This window comes from Scyliorhinus torazame, chromosome 7, assembly GCF_047496885.1.
Source record: "Scyliorhinus torazame isolate Kashiwa2021f chromosome 7, sScyTor2.1, whole genome shotgun sequence".
In the NCBI taxonomy this organism is placed as follows: Eukaryota; Metazoa; Chordata; class Chondrichthyes; order Carcharhiniformes; family Scyliorhinidae; genus Scyliorhinus; species Scyliorhinus torazame.
This window is the reverse complement of record NC_092713.1, coordinates 299,883,765-299,898,138: the sequence shown is the minus strand read 5'-3', so window position 1 is coordinate 299,898,138 and position 14,374 is coordinate 299,883,765. Positions and strand designations below refer to the sequence as shown.

At 49.2% G+C, this 14,374-nt stretch overlaps 1 long non-coding RNA gene across 1 annotated transcript; it reads left to right on the top strand.

Annotated features, from left to right (window-relative positions):
- Nucleotides 1–322: 322 nt before the first annotated feature.
- On the top strand, nucleotides 323–11,194 carry LOC140427492 (uncharacterized). Its single transcript, XR_011948520.1, has 3 exons — nucleotides 323–418; nucleotides 9,417–9,580; nucleotides 10,917–11,194. It is a non-coding gene; the product is annotated as an uncharacterized lncRNA (long non-coding RNA).
- Nucleotides 11,195–14,374: the final 3,180 nt, after the last annotated feature.

The following is a 14,374-nucleotide window of genomic DNA, read 5'->3' as shown; positions in this document are numbered from 1 at the left end:
TCTCTCTGGAAAGCAATTTCAACTCATAACGCTGTCACTCACAGGCGAGGGTTGCACACATTGAGTCATTATTGACTGATAATTATTCTGAGGGACCACGAGTGGTGAACTCTCTCTCTCATGTCTACGATTGAATCCTCTGCCAATTCCGGATAAATTTTCTGTGTAGCAATTGAAGATATTTCCTTTTGCTGCCTGTGATCTGAGCAGAACAAAGTCATGCTTTATTCAGAGCAGCAAATGGAAACAATGCCGGAGGCTGACGGAGTGGCTGAGTGATGTTGGCTGTGATTTTTAATGCTGCATATCGTTTACATTCCCCAGGTCTAACAGATCGTTGGAACTAAAATAGAATCGAACGGAATGAGCTAAATCTCTGGAACATTCAAGCCTCTCCTGCCCGTCCCCGTGTCTTTGGGTAAATATTCATCCATAACCATGTGACGTTAATCTGTTTGATCAGATTGGGACGCATACTCGTTATAAAACCTCATCTCCTGAAATCAATGGAATGAGAAACGGCATGGTTCTGTAAGGGAGGTGATATGGACATCACCGGAGCACAGGTCAGGTGCAGATACAGAGATTCACCCCCTTGTTAAAGTCACATAGTGCAGAAAATATCATCAAAATAGCAGCAGTGGCCACACATTACAAATTTAGTGTTGCGCCAGGTTTTTATTTGATATGTTTTCTCATGAGATGTGAGTGACATTAACAAAGCCAGCATTTTTTTGCTATCCCTAGTTGCCCTAGAGAAAGCACTGGTGCTCACTCACTCTCTCTCACTCTGTTAACTTTCCTTTATCAATTATCTCTCCCTCTCTCTTGATTTCCCTCGAATATCTATCCTTTCACTAAGTATCTCCATTCTCTTCCACATCTCTCTCTCTCTCTCTCCATCAGATCTCTGCCCTGAATCTGGTGTCCAATACCCTGCAGATACCATCCTGTATCAACCATTCACCTTCAGATAACGCCAGTACCAGCCATTCACCCACAGATACCAGCCCGTACCAACCACTCACCCTCCGATACAGGTCCTGTACCAACCACTCACCATCCGATACAGGTCCTGTACCAGCCACTCACCCTCAGACACAGGTCCTGTGCCAGCCATTCACCCTCACATACAGGTCCTGTACCAGCCACTCACCCTCAGATACAGGTCCTGTGCCCACCATTCACCCTCACATACAGGTCCTGTACCAACCACTCACCCTCAGATACAGGTCCTGTACCAGCCACTCACCTTCAGATACATGTCCTGTACCAACTATTCACCCTCAGATACAGGTCCTGCACCAGCTACTCACCCTCAGATACAGGCCCTGTGCCAGCCATTCACCTTCAGATACCACCTGTACCAGCCACTCACCCTCAGATACAGGCCCTGTACCAGCCATTCACCTTCACATACCACCTGTACCAGCCACTCACCCTCAGATACAGGCCCTGTACCAGCCATTCACCTTCAGATAACACCTGTACCAGCCACTCACCCTCAGATACAGGTCCTGTACCAGCCATTCACCCTCAGATACAGGTCCTGTACCAGCCACTCACCCTCAGATACCGCCTGTACCAGCCACTCATCCTCAGATACCGCCTGTACCAGCCATTCACCCTCAGATACCGCCTGTACCAGCCACTCACCCTCAGATACCGCCTGTACCAGCCACTCACCCTCCGATACAGGTCCTGTACCAGCCATTCACCCTCAAATACCACCTGTACCTGCCACTCACCATCAGATACAGGTCCTGTACCAGCCATTCACCCTCAAATACCACCTGTACCAGCCACTCACCCTCCGATACAGGTCCAGTACCAGCCATTCACCGTCAGATACCACCTGTACCAACTATTCACCCTCAGATACAGTTCCTGTACCAGCCACTCACCCTCAGATACAGTTCCTGTACCAGCCACTCACCCTCAGATACAGCTCCTGTACCAGCCATTCACCCTCAGATACAGTTCCTGTACCAGCCATTCACCCTCAGATACAGTTCCTGTACCAGCCACTCACCCTCAGATACAGTTCCTGTACCAGCCACTCACCCTCAGATACAGCTCCTGTACCAGCCATTCACCCTCAGATACAGTTCCTGTACCAGCCACTCACCCTCAGATACAGTTCCTGTACCAGCCACTCACCCTCAGATACAGCTCCTGTACCAGCCATTCACCCTCAGATACAGTTCCTGTACCAGCCACTCACCCTCAGATACAGCTCCTGTACCAGCCATTCACCCTCAGATACAGTTCCTGTACCAGCCACTCACCCTCAGATACAGATCCTGTACCAGCCACTCACCCTCAAATACCACCTGTACCAGCCACTCACCCTCAGATACAGGTCCTGTACCAGCCACTCACCCTCAAATACCACCTGTACCAGCCATTCACCCTCAGATACAGCTCCTGTACCAGCCACTCACCCTCAGATTCAGGTCCTGTTCCAGCGATTCCCCTCCAAAACCCTATCCTATCAGGATTATCTTCCTCAAGTATTTGTCCTGAACTGACAATAACATTTTGGGGAGAAGCAGAGCTTAGGCATGGATACACTCGATCGAATTGCCTCCTCCTGTGCCACAAATCTTTTTATGTTTCCACCTTTCAGTGAATCAGTTGGTGAAATTTTAGTTCAGAATATTCCGGTGATATCCAGGTGCACTTCTGAGTGTGCAGAATAGCTCTTCTTGATGGCTTTGAACTCATGTTTGAGTACAGGAATCAGAGGGCACCAGCATTCCGTGCTTTATAACTCAGACACAATCGCACACACCATGATGTACTTACAGGAAGAAGGGTGGTAAATAGCCCAGAATGATCTGTTAAAGAACGAACCTTCTCCTTTGTTAATGAATCTCCGAATCCCTTGGGCTTTCATTGGTTATTGCAATTATTTTCCCCTGTCAGTGCAGTTAAATTGTCCACTGCTGAAAGTGTGAAGAAATAGGATGTGTGAATCACAATAAATGTAATTAGGTGGCGCAGTGAGTGAGCATGTAGCAGGTCAGCAGGACATATCTCACAGGAGCTGACACTAACATCAAAGAATAAAAATATTGGCAAGCAGCGTGTTAGTATGAGTTCGGAGATGCAGGCGGACACTTTGGAACACAAAGGGGAGGTAAGACATTATTCCGTTGTCCAGAGTTCCATTCAGACCCCATCTGAAGTATCTGGAATTCTGTTCACATCTCAGGAACGATATAGTACACTGATTATGTGGATATTGCATTGAATTTACAGCACAGAAGCAGGCCAATCAATCCAAGCACAGTGTTTAGCACTGCTGCCGGGCAGCGCCAGGGACGCGGGTTCAATTCCGGCCTTGGGTGTCTGTCTGTGTGGAGTCTGCACGTTCTCCCCATGTCTGCGTGGGTTTCCTCCGGGTGCTCCGGTTTCCTCTGACATTCCTAGCCCCGCTGGTTATCTGCGTGAAGGATCGCTTTCCGCTGATGGTTCAGAGAAACACAGAATTGGGACAGCGTAGAAGGAGGCCCTTCGGCAGCTCTGCAAGTGAGCACCGTGGCTTAGTGTGATCCCCGTGCCTTTCCCGGTACTCCTGCACATTGGTTGGGCTGTGTTAGCCATGCACGTGGTTTAGCATGGGTGAATCAGATCACCGAAGCTGTGCAGCTCAGCCTCTGCACAGGCCGAGTCTGCCTCTCCTTCCCATTGAACTAAGTGGAGAAGATCAACCAGTTTCTTTTGGAAGTGAAAATTGCCCCCAGGATGCAGGCAGGTTGGGTTTGGCTATGTGATTCACTGTGTGTGTGTGAGGGCGTGGGGATAGGGGGGGGGGGGGGGGGGGGGGAGGATTAAATCAAATCATCAGTTCACATGTTTTTTTACTGGAGTTGAGAGTGCATCAATAAATTCCCAATCTAATTTAATTATTTCTTTGAAGCGTGTCCTTGAGAAATGCACACAGAAAACAGAGCCAGCCAGCAGGCAGGTGCACAGGAAAGGAAATACAGCTTTACAAAACATCTGTGGAGCATAAAGGGGGCATGGTTGGATAAGCCATTATGAGATGAGGTAGGTGAGAGCGAGGGAGTCTGCAGTGAGCTCACAAAGGGAGAAGACCTTGAGATGGGAGAGAGAGAGGGCTCACTTCTTTCACCAATGCCCAAAGCACTTCTGTGCAACAGTGAGAGCCAGGCGTAATGCCCAGGACAAATAAAGCAATTCTCCTCGGTGTGGGTACAATAAAGATTCTCCACAACTTTACCAGGTCCAAAAGAAGTTAACTCATGAGGGCAGGTTGCAAAGAGTAGGTTTGTGTTCCCATGTGTACGGCTGATGAACTGAAGAAGATGATGAAATGAGTTAAAAGGAGAGAGCGGGATTATTTCCACTAGTGAGGGAGCCCCCAAAAAGGGGGCTAACCTTAAAATTAGGGCGAGGGATGAGCTCAGGGAGCACGTCTTCACACAGAGGGTAGTGGAAAATTAGAACTCCCTCACCATCCCAGAAAATGTTGTGGAGGCTGGGGATTAATTGAAGATTGCAAAACTGATTGATAGACACTTGGGTGAGGATAATAAGGGTTGCGGAATTAAGATGAAGATCAGTTTGGTGGTACAGGCTTGAGCTGCTGTTCCTGGGTCCCAATTTCATCCCAAAATCAAGGGCCCGGAATAAGACAAAAAAAAAAAGCCACTTACAAGCAAAGTCCTCCTCTGAATAATTGTGCCAAAATAGGGAAAGCTTGACTTGTCAAGCAACAGAGTGACAGACTTGTATTCACAACATTATTCCTTACAGCCAATATCCCAGATTCCTCCATAACTATCTCATGTGTGTCCCTGGGAATCCTCAAAACTGACTATGAATTCCAAAAAGTCTCATGGCATCGGGTCAGACATGGACAAAGAGACTCCCACCTACCACCCTCCCTCAGCTGATGAATTGGCACTCCTCTATTCTGGAGGAGTGGTAGCACGGGCATAGAATGTGGCTGCCGGACTGAGCCTGCGACATGTGGTAAGAGAATCAACATGAGCTAAGAACCTGCTTCACCTTGTTTTCACTGACGCCCGGTGTGCTGAACAGTCGGACATAAGGCGGCTCGCCTTCGAAAGATTAAAAAATCAGCACTTTTCATCGAAACTAGCCCACCAGAACCGGACTAAAACATCACCTCACCCTCAATAACACAAGGATCAACAGAAGTGTGCAGCTGGAGGGGCCGTGGGGAAGCCAGAAACGGCGGTTACGGACAGGAGAGGCGGGCGAGCGGGTCAGCGGACCACGAGGGCGGGATGCACCGGCACTCCTGAGAGAGGGAGACCAGCAACCCCTAAGCAGGCCCCCGCCCCTTCCTCTCGTGGGCCAGACCAATGAAGGGCAGAATTTAACAGGTCAAAGTCGGCCCTGTACAGGAACAACATCAAGTTCGGGATGCTGTACCCAGCCAGACTCTGGGTGACGTATCAAAACAGGGAACACTATTTTACTGCCCCTGCAAGTGCAGACGTGTCTGTCCATAAAGAACAGAGAAGGCAGCGATGAGGCGGACACAGAGGAGACAGGGAAAGTTAAGGACAATTTGCGCGGTGCTTGTTCTGAGCCGGGGAACTAGTTTGCAGAAGGAAGGGGGCGAGATCAGCAGAGCGCAGGAGAGGGAGAGGAGGGGACAGGGGACATCGTAACAGCGGTGTAGGAAGGGGTCAGACCGACCAATGGAGGGGGGTGCCACACTAGCAGGAAAGCTAGCGCTAGGAGGCACGAGTAAAGGGGGGGGGCACGGCACATCTCCCAGCGGGGAGAGAGCACCTGGCAAGGGGGTGGGGTACACCACCAAGGGGGGAAAGCTACGGGGGGGGGCAAATTGAAGGGGGGAAATAGTAGGGTGGGGAGTAGTAGAAGGGGGGAAAGCAAAACCACAGGTGGAACCAAGAGACAGGGGGGCAAGGACTCTAGACTGGCTTCAACAGGTCACTCATGGCAACAAGGAACAAGATAGCACCGCAAACAGCCCCTTTGGAGGGTCCCTGAACAAAGGGACACCCCGGAGTGCAGGGGCTCACCCACATGGCATACACACAGTTGGCGGCCGTGTTGGGTGGCCCCTGGATAAAGGGGAACCCCGGAGTGAAAGGGTAAGTCATGGCAGGAGAACTCAAAACCTTGGTTTGCTCCCCTTGCTCCATGTGGGAGGCCGGGAACAGTTCCAGTGCCCAGGACCAGCATGTGTGCAGCAAGTGTCTCCAGCTACAGCTCCTGGAAGCCTGCGTTTCGGAACTGGAGCGGCGGCAGGGGACACTGTGGAGCATCGGCAAGGTGGAGAGTGATGGGGACAGCATGTATAGTGAGGTGGTCACACTGCAGGCTCAGACTCCGCAGGCAGGAAGGGAATGGGTTGGGCAGCACAGCAGCACAGTGGATAGGACTGATGCCTCACGGCGCCGAGGTCCCAGGTTCGATCCCGGCTCTGGGTCACTGTCCGTGTGGAGTTTGCACATTCTCCCCGTGTTTGCATGGTTTTCACTCCCCCAAAGGTGTGCAGGGTCGATGGATTGAACGCGCTAAATTGCCCCTTAATTGGAAAACTGAATTAGGTTCGCTAAATTAATTTTAAAAAAGGAATCGGTGACCACCAGGAAGAGCAAGAGAACAAGGCAGGTAGTACAGGGCTCTCCTGTGGCCATTCCCCTACAAAACAGATATACCGTTTTGGATACTGTTGAGGGGAATGTCCTCGAAGAGGAAAGCAGCAACAGCCAAATTCGCTGCACCAAGGTTGGTCGTGCGGCAGAAGGGAGGAGCACAAAGTGTGGAAATACAATAGTCACGGGGGATTCAATTGTAAGCGGCACAGATAGGCATTTCTGTGGCCGCAAACAAGACTCCAAGATGGTGTGTTGCCTCCCTGGTGCTAGGGACAAGGATGCCTCGGAGCAGTTACAGGACATTCTGGAGGAGGAGGGTGACCAGCCAGTGGCCGCGGTACACATCGGTACCAATGACATAGGTTAAAAAAGGAATGAGGTCCTGAAAGCAGAATACAGGGAGTTAGGAAGAAAGTGGAGAAGTCGGATCACAAAGGTGATCTCAGGATCACTACCAGTGCCACAAGCTAGTCAGAGTGGAAATTGTAGGATGTGTTGGATGAATGCGTGGCTAAAGAGACGGTGTGAGGGGGAGGGTTTCAGATTCCTGGGGCATTGGGACCGGTTCTGGGGAGGTGGGACCTGTACAAACTGGCAGGGTCACATCTCGGCAGGACCTGGACTGATGTCATTGGGTGGAGGGGGGTATTTGCTGGAGTGATTGGGAAGGGTTTAAACTAATATGGCAGGGGGGGTGGGAACCTATCTAAGGATTCAGAGCAGGAGGAATCAAGAACAAATGAAAAAGACAGAAAACAGAATAAGGAAAGATTTAGGCAGAGAAATCAAGGGCCTGTATCAGATAATAATATTGTAAAAAGGGGGTAGCACGGTAGCACAGTGGTTAGAACAATTGCTTCACAGCTCCAGGGTCCCAGGTTCGATTCCCGGCTTGGGTCACTGTCTGTGCGGAGTCTGCACGTTCTCCCCGTGTGTGCGTGGCTTTCGGCCGGGTGCTCCGGTTTCCTCCCACTGTCCAAAGATGTGCAGGTTAGGTGGATTGGCCATGCTAAATTGCCCTTAGTGTCCAAAATTGCCCTTAGTGTTGGGTGGGGTTACTGGGTTATGGGGATAGGGTGAAAGTGTTGACCTTGGGTAGGGTGCTCTTTCCAAGAGCCAGTGCAGACTCGATGGGCCGAATGGCCTCCTTCTGCACTGTAAATTCTATGAAAAAAAAATAGCAGGAATGGGACAAGTAATGTTAAAAGGATTAGCCTTAAGGTTTTGTACCTGAATGCGTGGAGCATTCAACATAAAATGGATGAATTAGTTGCGCAGATAGATGTAAAGAGATATGATACAGTTGGGAATTAAACATTGAGGGCTATTCAGTTTTTAAGAAGGACGGATAGAAAGGAAAAGGTGGTGGAGTTACATTGTTGATTATAGAATGATGTGGAGATGCCGGTGTTGGACTGGGGTGGGCACAGTAAGAAGTCTTACAACACCAGGTTAAAGTCCAACAAGTTTGTTTCAAATCACTAGCTTTCGGAGCGCAGCTCCTTCCTTCTTACCTTGATTATAGAAGATATTGATACAATATTGAGAAAAGATATTAGTACAGATGATGAGGAATCTGTTTCTGTTGAGTTCAGAAACATCAAGGGGCAAAAAACATTTGTAGGGGTGGTATAGAAAGCACCTAACTGCAGTGGTAAAGTTAGGAATAGCATTAATCAGGAAATCAGAGATGCCTGTGATAAAGGAACATCTGTGATTATGGATGACTAATCTAGATTGGGTGACTCAAATTAGTCACAGTACAACAGAGCAGGAATTTCTGGAGTGTATAGGCCTGGGGTTTTCAGACTCAGTGTCGTGACCCGCAGGTGGGTGTCAGGAAGATCGCGGAGCGATCGGTTGCTGCATTTCCGATCACGAAAGAAGTGGCCAGTGGCCACGACCGGCTTTTTAAAATGCCAGCCGCGACCAGCTTTCGAGAATGCCGCCATCACGTGCATGCATGTCAGGTGGGTCCGGCAGTGCGCAGGCCCGGAGCCCAGCAGGGCAGACCGCCTCCTCCTGACATCAGCATGCTGTCCCAGGACCAAATGTCTTTTAAAAAACAAGGGAGTCTTCCTGACAGAAGTGGTGGCAGACAGCAGGTCACTCACCCGGCACATGGACTGATGTCACGCTCCCTGTACATCCATGCATTGGGTGCAAAATCACAGAGGAAAGATTCCTCCAGTTTGTAGCTGACAGCGAGCAAGGCAACAAGACTGTGAAGATTTGAAAATAGATTGTTTCGTAATAAGGAATAGAGAGCCAGAGACACAAACAGGCCAGTATCTTACAACTGATTCTGCTGGAGAGAGCTGCCCAGGAGAGTGCACGGCAGGACAAAGCAGTGCTGGTGTGAGCTGCCCAGGAGAGTGCACGGCGGACAAAGCAGTGCTGTTGAGAGCCCCAGGACCTCTGATGCATAAGAAGCTGAAATCAGGAACAAAGCAGTATAAAGATGAATACTTGAAATATGGCTTTATTAATTGTGGCAATGCCCATGTGTGTTATATGTCGGGAAGTACTGGCAAATGGATTGAAGTTTCATATTTTGAAACAGAAGTGGTGGGTGAGAAATTACTTTTGAGGTTGAGACCCCACAGTCTGTTGTTAATTTAGAACTGACTCCAAATGAAAACACTACGCTGATGTACCTGACCTGTGACAGCATATTAAAAACAGGGCAAAAGCCCATGAGGCTTTCAGCATTCTGGAGTAGCATCTCCCTGGAATATCCAGCGCTGAGTAAAACAAGCATTTCTTTGCTATTACCCTTCACAGCGCCCTACTTGTGCGAGGTTCGATTTTCCATTCTCACAAAGATGAAGACAGCACAGAGGGACTGACGGAAGTCTACGCCTGATATACGCATTGCCCTCTCTTCCTATGAACCTTTAGTGGAGTGAGATCATGAGGACAAAGCAGGCTCCCCTGTCGTATTAAAGGTACGAAAATAGTGTGTTGTGAAGGTCGGCCGGTGTCGGTCCCGAAGGTCGCACAATTGGTAAAAGTGGGTCCCAGGAAAAAATGTTTGAAAAACACTGGTACACAGGATGGTTTTCTGGACCAATATGTTGAGGAGCCAATAAGGGAACAGGCCATCTTAGACTGGGTGTTGTGCATTGAGAAGGGATTAGTTGGCAATCTAGTTGTGAGAGAACCCTTGGGGATGAGTGACCATAATATGGTAGAATTCTATATCAAGATGAATAGTGAGGTAGTTGATTCTGAGACCAAGGTCCTGAACCTCAATAAAGGTAACTATGATGGTATGGTGCATGAGCTGACAATGATGGATTGGGAAACATTACTGAAAGGAAGGACAGTGGACAGGCAATGGCAGGCATTCAAGCAACGAATAGGTGAACTCCAAAAGTTGTGTATTCCTATTTGGCGCAAGAGTAGAAAGGGAACTGTGGCCAAAACATGAGATAGTATTAGATTCAAAGAACAGGCATACAAATTAGCAAGAAAAAGCAATAGACCTGTGGATTGGGAACAATTTAAAATTCAGCAAATGCTGATTGATTAAGAAGGAGATTGATTAAGAAGGGGAAAATAAAATTTGAAAGTAAACTAGCGAGAAGCATGAAAACTGACTGTGAAAGTTTCTGTAGGTATGTAAAGGGAAAAAGATGAATAAAAATGAATGTTTTCCCCTTACAGTCAGAAACGGGGGAATTCACAACAGGGAACAAAGAGATGGCTGAGGAACTAAATCCGTACTTTGCTTCTGTCTTCACAAAGGAAGACATGAATAATGTACCACAAGTTCAGAGAAGCACAAGTTTTAGTGAGGAGCTGTTTTGAAGCCAACAGCCAATAGAGCGAGGGAAGGGGAGGAGTTGCAGAGGGCACTAAAGAACAGGAAGAGGGAGGAAGGGAGTGATGGGGGGAGGGTGGGGGGGGGGGAATGGGAACAGCTGGAATAGACAACGGGGGGCCAAGAACAAGGCCACAAAGACAAGGTCCTGCGGCATGGACGAAGGGTCCCAGGTCAGAATGGGGCCCGGCTAAGGCCGAACCAACCAAAACGGGGAGGGGTACCAACCCCCCCCCCCAACCCCCTCTACCCCCTCAGGGTAAAGTCTATTCTAACTGGCCCTGGGGCCCTACCGGGGCCGGTAAAACCAAACAAGAGAAACCCTATCAAAATGTCAACAAAGCAAATCGCCAAGGGAACGCCTAAACAGGGGAGGGACAGGAGAGGGGAAGGGGATGGGGGAAAGATACTATTCTGTAAAAACTGCAAAATGTCAATAACTATATTATTTTTTAAAGCTTGGGCGAGATTCTCCGTTTCTGAGACGAAGGGCTGGATTCTCAGATTTTGCGGCTATGGCCGGAGGAAGCGTCTGGTCTTATGACCAAAAAGTCGGCTCCGCCCCCTAATCGATGCTCTGCTCAGTGGGGGGCGAGCAGCTTCGCCACATAAAGCCCCCGGCTTTACCTGCCGATACGGACGCAGAAAAGTGAGAGGACACGTGTCCCACGCCGTCAGGAAGTCGGCCCATCGGGAGCGGAGCATCAGGGGAGGGCCTCAGGTGACGTCCTTTTTTGAGGAGGCGGAGCGTCTGAAAAATGCCGCCGCCCTCGATTTCGGCGTAAGAGCAGATTCTCCGGCCAATCGCCAACGCGATTTTGGCGTCAGCAATCGGAGCATCCCGCCTGAACTGTTGGCGCCATTGGAATCCGTGGACTTGTACGACAGAAAAATCAGCTCCGCACTTCAGCTTCCGCTACCGCTGAGGAGCTCGCACCGGTGTCGCGTGGAGCACAATCGATTCCACTGAAAAATGGTGCGGGATTCGCCTGGTCCGTGATCGACAGTCAGGAGGCTGACAAGCTACAGCCACACATACAGATTACACTCCCCGCACGCAATTATCCCAACCAAAAAGATGGCACTGGTTGTGCTGGAGAGCGGCCTTACAGGTGAAGGGGGTGCCCTGGGGTGACACCTATATGACCCATGCTACTAGGTTCAATGTGGGCTGTTAGCGGTGCGCGCAGCTGCTTGGCTGCCTTGCCGGCTGCGGCAATGGTGCTCCATGCCCGTCCACCCCGACCCGACAGCCCACCTCCTGGCCACCCCCCACTACTTCCTGGTAGAAGCCCCTGGCCAGTGGCACAACTGTCAGCACACTATGGTGATGTAGGACACCTTCCGTACCCCCTCTCTCTCCCTCAGCAGCCGCCACGCCGGTTTCAAGATTGTTGAAAGCACAAGTGAACCACACCATTGGGAACCCGGCCCATCGGAGGCGGAGAATCGCGGAGGCCCCGGAGAATACCAGGTCAGGCCCGCTAATGATATGCAAACGGTGTCTACTGTACGTGCGTTCCGGACCGCATTGAGGCCGCTGTCGAGGGGCTGGAGCATTGCGATTTGGCGACAGATCGGCACCTTCCATGATTTTTGGCGTCCGAACCGATTCTCCGCCCAATCACCTTTCCCAATTTTGGCGACGGCTAACGGAGAATCCCGCCTCTTGTTTTCACCAACCAACCTGTTGCATTTTGCCCATGACGCTATTGGCAAGAGTAACCGTCTCACAGTCCTTGTAGCGATGATGTCCCCATCTTCAGACTAAGGATATCATCCATCAGTGTTTTTTATTATTCCTCTTCATGGGATACGGGTGTCACTGGCATGGCCGTCCCTAATTGTTCTTGAGAAGGTGGTGTTGAGCTGTTTTATTGAACATCTGCAGTCCGTGTGGTGTAGGTACACCCACAGTGCTGTTGGGGAGGGAACCCCAGGATTTTGACGCAGTGACAGTGAAGGAATGTCAACATATTTCCAAGTCAGGGTGGTGCATAGTTTGGAGAGAACTTGCAGGTGTGGTGTTCCCCCCTGTCTGCTGCCGTTGTCCTTCTAGGGGGTAGAGATCATGGAGTTGGAAGGTGCTGTCAGAGGAGTCTTGGTGAGTTTTCATTCATTTTTCATTCATTTTTCATTCATTTCATTTCATTCTCATTTCAGTTGTTGCAGTGCATCTTGTAGAAGGTACACACGGTTGCTACTGTGCGGCAGTGGTGGAAGGAGTGAATGTTTAAGGTAGCATTTGGGGTGCTGATCAAGTGGGCTGCCTTATTTAGGATGGTGTTGCGTTTCCTGAGTTGTTGGAGCCGAACACACCCAGACAAGTGGCGTGTAGTCCATCACACTCCTGATTTTTGCCTTGGTGGACAGGCTTTGGGGAATCAGAAGGTGACTTACCCATCGCAGAACTCCCAGCCTCTGATCTGCTCTTGAAGCTACAGTATTTATATGGCTGGTTCAATTCAGTTTTCGGTCAATGGTAAACACCAGGATGTTGGCAGAGGGAGATTCAGCGATGGAAATGCCATTGAATGTCAAGAGGAGGTAGTTAGATTCTGTCTTGTTGGAGATGGTAATTTCCCAGTACTTGGAAATGATCTGTCCAAGCCGGAATGTTGTCCAGGTCTTGATGCATAAAGACAATCGACTGCTTCAGTAATTCATCATTGACCCTCACAGCTCCTCATTGTTTGACAGTGCCATTGTGCTGATTTGGATTGATTCAGAACAGGTCTAGTGACTCAAAACCAGGCATCCAGACAAATGGAGTGTATTCCATCACATTGGGGTCTGTGAGCCATCGGGAGCAGCAAGATTGTATTTAACCACAATCTGTAACCTCATAGTCTGGCATATCCCTCACTCTACCATCACCATCAAATCAAGTCTGGTTCAATTATAAGTCCAGGAGAGCATGCCAGTAGCAATGCCAAGCATACATAAAATGAGAAGCCAAATTGTTGAAGCTACAATATCGGACTAAATGCATGCCAAACATCAAACGCATGGTGCGATGGACAGGGCTAAACAATCGCCCAATCAACAAGCCAGATCAAAGCTCTGAAATCCTGCTATATCCAGTTGTGAATGTTGGGAGACAATTAAACAACTAACTGGAGGAGGAGCTTCTCAAACATCCTCATTCTCAATGATGGGGCTTTGCAAAAGCCATTACTGAAACATCTGCACCAATCTTCACACAGAAGTGCTGTGTGGATGTCCCATCTCGTCCTCCTACTGAACTCCCCACCATCGGTGAAGCCAATTTGATTCAATCCCTCTTATATTCTGAAATGGCTGAGCAGATTGGATACAGCAAAGGCTATGGGCCCTGACAATACCCTAATGGCAGTGCTGAAGACCTGTACTCCAGAACTAATTACTCCTCCAGATAAGTTGTTCCAGTACAGTTATGCCACTGGCATCAACGAAACAAAGTGGAAAATTGCTCAGTTATGTCCTGTCTGCAGGAAAAAAAGAGAATAAATCCATACTGGTAATTACCCTGCACTATCGTCCTCTCTCAATCATCAGCGAAATGAGGGAAGGGTCTCATCAACAGCGGTATCAAGTGGCACTTACTCAGCAATAACCTGCTCACTGATGCTCAGTTTTTGCTCTGCTAGGACCACTTTGCTCCAGACAGCTTTGTTCAAACATGAAAAGAAAGGAGAGCTGAATTACAGAGGTGACCTGAGAGTGGTTGCCCTTGATATCAAGGCACCATTTGACCGAATGTGGTATCAGGGAACTGCAGTAAAACTAAAATCAATGGGAATCAGGGAGAAAACTCTCCACTGATTGGAATCATATCAGGCACAAAGAAAAATTGTGGTTGTGGTTGTGACCAGAGCATCTCGTACACAGTCTCAGGATACGTCAAAGGTAAATTCTATGATTCCATGATAAGTGA